This window comes from Alexandromys fortis, unplaced genomic scaffold (assembly GCF_014885135.2).
Source record: "Alexandromys fortis isolate MF-2015 unplaced genomic scaffold, M_Fortis_MF-2015_v1.1 scaffold_152, whole genome shotgun sequence".
Taxonomy (NCBI): domain Eukaryota; kingdom Metazoa; phylum Chordata; class Mammalia; order Rodentia; family Cricetidae; genus Alexandromys; species Alexandromys fortis.
The window spans coordinates 519,671-527,728 of NW_026068045.1; positions in this window are offsets into that span (position 1 = coordinate 519,671).

Consider the following 8,058-nt stretch of genomic DNA (forward strand, 5'->3'; position numbering starts at 1 on the left):
CAGCAATAAAACACTAACCAAGACAAGCACCCTCAGAGAACTCTGAGATATCTTGGGTTTTGCCAGCTCTCCTGTCAGGGAAAGGAGACTGATACCATCTTTGTTTCTCTGCGGGCCTCATACTCAGTTAACAATTGGTGAGTGAATATACCTTCTACTGCTCTCTCCACTCCTGAGATGCTGCCCCCTTTCATCGTGGCCATCATACGTTCTCTTGACCTCTAACCCTGTGGATCATTGTTTCAGCTCTTTTTCTCTAAAGAAGCAAGCTCCAAAAAATGTGAGTTTGTAGAAGAAGAGAAGACAGGGAGATAGGAACAAAGGGGTGATGTCCATGCTCCAATTCCAGGAAAATGGGAGGAGCATAGTAGTGTAAGAGGTTAAAGAGATTTTAAGGACATGTGGGCAGGTGAAACACACATTATTTACTTCAAACAAAGGCTGCTACACAGGCAGCTACACACAGGCACCCAGGCACAGGCAGGCACATGGGCTACACATAAGCAGGTAGCACACAGGACCCATGGTGGTAAGCACATAGGCTTGTCAACAAACACATAGGATTGCTGTCAAAGGTGGAAGCTGAGGTCTCTGGTGTCTGGTCATCTTTATATAGAATCCACACAAAGGTGTCACTCTGACCTGAATAGTTATACAACAGATTACAACAATGTTTACTTTTGAGGTTCCCAGACTATCCAGTGTCAGCCACGTTTTGGCTGACTCATAGCATATATCCACATCACCACCATGTTGTCTAAACAGAAACTGATAGCTTCTGTTTCTTATAAAAGGTAGGGAAGAGAAAGAGAAAGGAATCTATGGAAAGAGACAAGTCACATGATCTACACTTAGCAAATTAAAGCCCTAAAAGGGCCATTTTTTTTCCATGTGTATTTAAAGTCAGAAGACCTGTATCCAATTCAAGCAGGCAACCCAGCAGAGCTCCTCTTTGCCCAGGAGAGGAGAGCCCTTTTCTACTTAAGCTTCCAGCTAATCAGGTGTGTGGTGATGCAATATTTTGAAAATATCTCTTGCATTCTGTGAGATTGGAACTTTCGCTGGATCTCACAGCTGTGTACTCAAACTGTTTAACCTTCCTTTAAGAGAACAATGGGACAATCAACCTTATTTGTCTTGAATTCTGCATGTAATACACTTTTACAACATAAGCTACTGCATAATCACAATCTTATGTTATGTATTCTTGCATGTCCCTGACCCATCATTTGCTGAAAGCAATCTTAATAAAGTTTAAATGAAATCATTTATTGATATTTATTGATAAACAGTGATATTTGTTATCTGGATCAGCCAGGATTATTTGGAGACCATGACTTAATCCCTTGTAGAATTCTGTTTAAAAGTTTTATAAAGTAAACTCCATTCGTTCCCCCAAGTGATGCTGTCTATGCCGTTAACAAAATAAAGAGTGGAGTTGTTTGTTAGGGACAGACAGATACCACCCCCACACAGACACAGTTCAGAAAACAGAGACAAGAATACACACAGAGAGACAGAGATCCATAAGAGGCCTTCAGATAGGCACAGATTCAGACTAATATAACAGAAAGGCTGAGAATGGAAGACACAGGGGGCATAAAAAAAATTTAGATCTGAACTCATTCTTGGTTGAGAGACTCCATGGGGATGTGCTTCTGTCCCTTTCCTTAATGTGACACGGATGCTTATTGGTTACTTGGAATTAATTACTGTTGCCTATAATCGGTACAGGAAGAGAGCACTCATAGTAGGTAGGGCAGTCACTTTATTCTGTTAATTTACATCTTAATGTAATCCAGATATACTTTTACAGAAACACCCAGAATAACATTTGGTCAAGTGTCTGGTCAACCTAACACACACTATAACCAAGGGGAGGGGGCCTCTGTGATTCTCAATTTTGTAGTTCAGACAAAAAAATATCAGGTCCATTGTGATTCTAGAGGTTGAGATCTGGTTTTGTCTTTGTTATGTGGGTGTTCTTTTTGGTTTTGGAGGGGTTATTTGTTATTTGCTTGTTTGTTTGTCTGTTTGTTTTGAGACAGGGTCTCACTGTGTAGCTCTGACTGTTCTGGAATTCACTATGTAGACCAGACTAGCCTTGAACTCACAGAAATAGGCCTGCCTTTTTCTCCCAAGTGCTGGTACATGGGTGTGGACTTCCTTTGTTAGTTTGAGTCTTCTGGGCAAAAAGGTTGGGGTAAAACAGATGTGGGCAGGTTGGGTCTAGAGGTTAGAGATGTCTTGGTGGAATGAAGTCAAGTGGGCCGAGGGGACTGGGCGGGCGTGTAGCGTGTGCTTCCTGTTGCAGTGGAGTGTAGGGTGGAACTGTCTGGGTGAGAAGGTTGGATATGGCAGGGCAGAGTTCTGTAGTTTGGGGAACAGTTGGGGAGAGGATCCTACCCCAAGCCTAGAACTCCTTAGAAAGGAAGGCATGAAAAACCAGATGAGGCTAGTGTACTAGTTGAGATAGCAAGGCTAAAATTTCTGGATTGTGGTAAAGGTATGAATAGACATGGTAATCTGAATGAAAATGGTTCTCTTTGGCCCCGGCCCCTTGACTTTCTTTGCCTGCCTCAGACCCTTTGCCTGCTGGAGTGAACTGAGCAAAACACCTGTGCCTGGAGCTGATCTAAGCACGAGACCTTGATGGCAGGGGAGCGGGTTCTGATGAGGCCTGCAGCTGAAAGATCCCAGAGCTGGGGCGTGGCTATCAGTTCTATCAGTTAAGGATCCCTATATAAGCTTCCCTGGAGCACAATAAACTTGGCACTCTTGTATCAAGGATGACCCGTGTCCCCGTGTCTCTGTCTGTCTGTGTGTTCATGTGTTTTTAAGTCTCCAGCCTAGTTCCCGGCTCGCATACCATCCTGTAGTACAGGCACTACAGTTCCCATAGACTCACAGAGAGTGGCATCTTTGCAGGTGTGGCCTTGCTGGAGTAGAAGTGGCTTTATTGGAGGAAGCCTGTCACTGCAAGAGTAGAGGGGGATGGAGGAGTTAGGCTTTGAGGTTTTAGAAGCTCAAGCCAGGCCTAGTAGCTCACTGCCATCTTCAGATTCAGATGTAGAGCTCTTAGCTACCTCTCTGGCACCGTGTCTGCCACCATGCTTCCCACCATGATGATAATGGACTAAACTTCCAAACTCTAAGCCAGCCTCAATGAAATGTATTACCTTTATTACTCTGGTCATGGCATCAATTCACAGCAATGAAACCCTAAGACGGGAGAGGACAGGGATATTCACTAGGTTAGATCCTGGCAAACATGGGAAGTCTGGATACCTGTCAAGTTGGCAGAGTTGGCCCGTAGGAACTGGGGTGGTGAAGACTCGGCAGATTCCTGGCAAAGACTAGAGCTTGACTCTGATACAAGTGGGAGCGGTCAGAGTAGGCCAGGGCACGGGATGAGGGCCAGGCCAAATCCTGGAGGAGAACATAGAAAGTCTGGATACCTAGTGGGGTGGTGGAAGAAACCCAGAAGGATCCATGCATGGCTTCAGATAGAGCAAGTCCTGACAGAAGCCTGGGTGTTGGCTGCAATGCAGGTAGGAGTCTCTGGTCTTTCATTTTCCCTTTTTAATATTTCAAGCCTGGTGTGGGAGGTCCTTCTGTCAATGTGTTGCTTTCATTGGTTAATGAGTAAAGAAACTGCCTTGGCCTGATAGGGCAGAACTTAGGTAAGACAGAAATGAATTCTGAGAGGAAGAAAGCAGAGTGAGAGAGATATGCCATGGATCCACCAGAGACAGACACTGGGAATTTTACCTGGTAAGCCACTGCCACGTAGCAATACATAGATTAATAGAAATGAGTTAAATCAAGATGTGAGAGTCAATAAGAGGCAAAAGCTAATGGGAAATAGCAGTAATTTAATTAATACAGTTTCTGTGTGGTTATTTCGGGTGTAAGCTAGCCAGGCAGCCAGAACAAACAAGAGGCCCGCTCCTTGTAGCACAAGCCCAATGCCTTGAAAACAACTTTGTTTGAAACTAGATTTCAAGACCAGAAACCTGACCCCTGTTCAACATATCATGTTCAGCCACTTATCCCAAAGAAAGCAAACAAAATAACACTTGGAGAAGGCACAAAACTCTGCAGCCCAACTTCATGGTACTGGCATGAGTTCTAACTTTAAATAGAGAAAGAAATTGAGGCAGGGATAAGAAGCATGGTCAGAGTGTGTTCCAGTTGCTCATTCTCTGAGTTCTGATTCAGAAATATGGCTCAAAGAAGTCCCTGTGGTTTAAGGGAGCAATCTTATTCCCCATGAGATGATTGCTCCTTTTTGGGCAATCCTATCATGGGGTGTTATGAAATATTATTTTAAGATTTGTTACATTCTTTTATGCTGTGGAATATTTGTTTCATGGTGCAAAGATGTGTTGCATTCTTTTAAGCTGCATGTGTTACTTCGCCTGTCTAAAACACCTGATTGGTCTAATAAAGAGCTGAGTGGTCAATAATTAGACAGGAGAGAGAAATAAGTGGGACTGGCACATCGAGAGAATAAATAGAAAGAGAGGAGAGAAGAGGGGGGGCAAGAAAAGGAAAAGAGGAGAACACCAGAGACCCCGCAGCACAGCTAGCCACTGAATAAGAAGGAAAGAAAGAGACAGAGAATAAAGAAGGGTAAAAGCCCAGAGGCAAAAGGTAAATGGGACAATTCAAGTTAGCAGAGCTGACTAGAAACAAGCCAAGCCAAGACCAGGCTTTCATAAGGATGTCTCCATGTTTTTATTTGGGAACTGGGTGGTGGGCCCCCAAAAATGCAAAGAGAAAAAAAACTACGATGGGGTGATCTCTTTGTAGGTTCTGCTATGGGCAGAGATTTTGGATCTTGATGGGGTGTGAGCAGGGCATTGCTGATTCTCTCATCTTTGCTCCTTTAGTCTGGAAGAGGGCTGAGATAAGGAGCTTATCACCATTTTTAGAGAGTAAGGCTGTCTTCCAACGGAGGCGATTCTCCTGCCTCAGTTTCCCGTGTCTAGAATTATAGATGCACATCACAGTACTGCTCAGCCAGACGATCACTGGGTAACTAGTGAGGTTCTGTGCAGGGTTAAGCACGGAGTCTGACACAAAGTTTGAAGTAAAAGGGAAAAGTCCAATGCAAAATGGAGGCAAAAATGCCAGGCTTTCCCCCACTCCTGAGCAAGGAACCTATGCTTTCCAGCAAGAGCAATTTCTAGGCACCTATTATAGATTCCCTTTAATATATTCTTCCCACTTAAACAGCATTCCAGAAATGGAAACCTCTTCCTTTTGTCACAAAATTAAAATGAAGCTGAAGGAGTCACTGTTAATTTGACAATTCCTGTTTCACAAATGCGCTCTATACAGTCCACTACATTGCATGAAATTCACTGAAAGTTCATAATTGGCTGGGTTTTCTTAAAACCTTCAAAACCTTCACTAACATTCAGTTTATGAGATTTTACTATTTCATTTCCTTTCTCTTTAAATCTTCATGTGAGCCTATATTGTATGCTAGCATCTCCTCCGCCCCACCATATGACTCAGTGCTTCCCTCTATTCAGTCCCCCTTTTTCCCCAGATAGTTTCACTTCCACTTCCATGCCACATATATAATTTATGCATCTATATAAAATCTAGGGATCACAAATGAGTAAAAGCACAAATTTGTCTTAGGAAACCTTAATTTACTTTATATGATTATCTTGATTTACAGCCATTTTCCAGCAAATGGTATCATTTTGTATTTCATTGTATAAGATTTATTTATTTTATATATAGTGTTCTTCCTGCATAAATGACTGCAGGCCAGAAGAGGGCACCATGTGTTTGCAGAAACTGAACTCAGATCCTCTGGAAGAGCAGCCAGTACTCTTAACCACTGAGTCATCTCTCCAGCCCCCATTTTGTATTGTTTATGACTAGAAGAAAAATCATCATGTCTACACACTGAATTTTCCTTATCTGTCCATCTGTTGTTGGACACCTAATTTGTTTTCATGACTTAGCTATGGTGAACACTGGTGGCTAGTATCTCTTGCATATGTTCATTTGGGGCCTAGTAAATACCTAGGAGTGATAACACTGGGGGACATACAAGAGCCCTCTATGGTGACTAGTTTACATAGCTGGGCTAGTTTATACCCCAGCCAGCAGTCTATGAAGATTCCCTTTTGTCCACATCTTCATCAGATGTGATTGTCATATTTTTTAAATGTATGTAGGTATTTTACCTGCATGTAGATGCACCATGTATATGTGTTCATTGCCCACAGACACCAAAAAAAGGGAATTAGATCCCCTGGAACTGGAGTTACAAATGAGTATGAGCCCAATGTGATGTTGATAACCAAACCTGATTCATTTGGAAGAGTAGCAAGTGCTCTTTACTGCTGAGCCACCTCTCCAGCCCTGTTATGTCTTCTTAATGGCTGACTTCCTCTCTGGGATGAGATGGACTGCAGTGTAGTTCTGATTTACATTTCTCCAAAGCTTACTGAGGTTGACCGATTTTGATATGTATATTGGCCATTTACATTTCTTCTTTTGAGAACCGTCTCCTATCATTTAGTTAGGCCATTTGTTCATCGTGTTGTGGTCTTATTCCAGGCTCTATAAATGTAACATGTAGCTAGGAATATGGTTTGGTGATACAGAGTTTGTCAAATACTTAACATAACCAGATTGTATTTGCATGGGATCTTTTAGGTCTAGAAACTATCCTTTTTAAAGATAAGGACTTCGTTCAGTTTCCTTAGTCTAGCTGATGAGACTCTTAGCTGACTTGGAGTTTAAAACTCCTCCCACACAGCAGTCAAATTTGTTTCTTTAAATCTGCATCTTACTCCACAGCATACTCACTCCTGCACTGGCTCAACACTCCAGATGGGTGGTCACCTCCTCTGTTCTCTAGGGTTCTGCCAAGAACCATTATGGAACAAGGTTTCACCTGAGGTCCTCTGGGCCAGGTAGCATCTCAGGCAATGACAATGAATGATAAATAGTTTTCCCTACACTATTCCTCTCATCAAAAGGCCAACTTTTTCCATATTTTAAAAGAAAACTGGTGATAAAATTCCATGCAAGGTTTTAAGGCATGTAGGACCTCCAGGGGCCTCTGCTTAGTGGTGATTTGCCTGCAAAGGAGCCTCCTGCCCAGAAGAGGAGCACATACTACCAGCTCTCCTTTCTCAGTGGAGAAGCCAAGGCCAGTGCAACGCAGACTGCAGAAGTCTAGTCTTCCATGGTATAGCTTTAGAGGCAGTGTGATCTCCTGCACCCCAGGTGTGGGTGCCATGTCCTCATGCCTCTGCTCCAGGACAAGTTTTCACATCTGTCTCCATCCTTTTCCCTTCAGCCCTAGTCCCTTCCTGTTGAGATAGCACAGGGGCCTATTGGTGGATTCCTTTTGCAGTCTAGAGTGTCCTAGGTTGGATCCTCAGCCTCCTCTTCACCATAAGCTAGTTGTCTCTCTCCCCTCATCCTGAATTTGTAAATTATAACAGAATGTGGGCTCTTTCTTTGAGTTTCCCTAAGATGTCAATACTACCAACCCTTCCAGGATGAAGGGTCCAACTCTCCCACTGTCCTCCCTTCCAAGGAACCCAGCAGCTCACTAAGGAAGCTGATGATACCTAAGAACCCAGAATCCCAGCAGAGGTGGGGGGTCTCTGTAGTAAAAGCTCATCCCAGCTGCCTTCCACTGTTCAGATGAAGAGGAAACATCACCAAGACGCCTAAGAGAGGAAGGAAAGGGTCTCTGCTAGAAAGCCTCCAGTACAAGCAATTGTGGGGAAAGAAGGGAGGGCAGGAAGTATTCTGTTCTTCCCTGTATCCAGTACACAGAACGGCTTCCAAAAGAACTGCAGAAGATGGACAGCAGCCTGGCTCTGGGAGCATACACCAGACAAGAGCTGTAACTTAGCCTAATCTCTGTACCTGTCCCTCTGCCCCTGCTCCCCTCAGGTAGCCACTCTTCCCCAGGACCCCTCCTGCTCAGCCAGCCCGTGGTTAAGCCCAGAGCCTTACAGCCCACTGGGCAAAACCCTAATGAGCTGTAACTTTCCCTGACCCTACTTC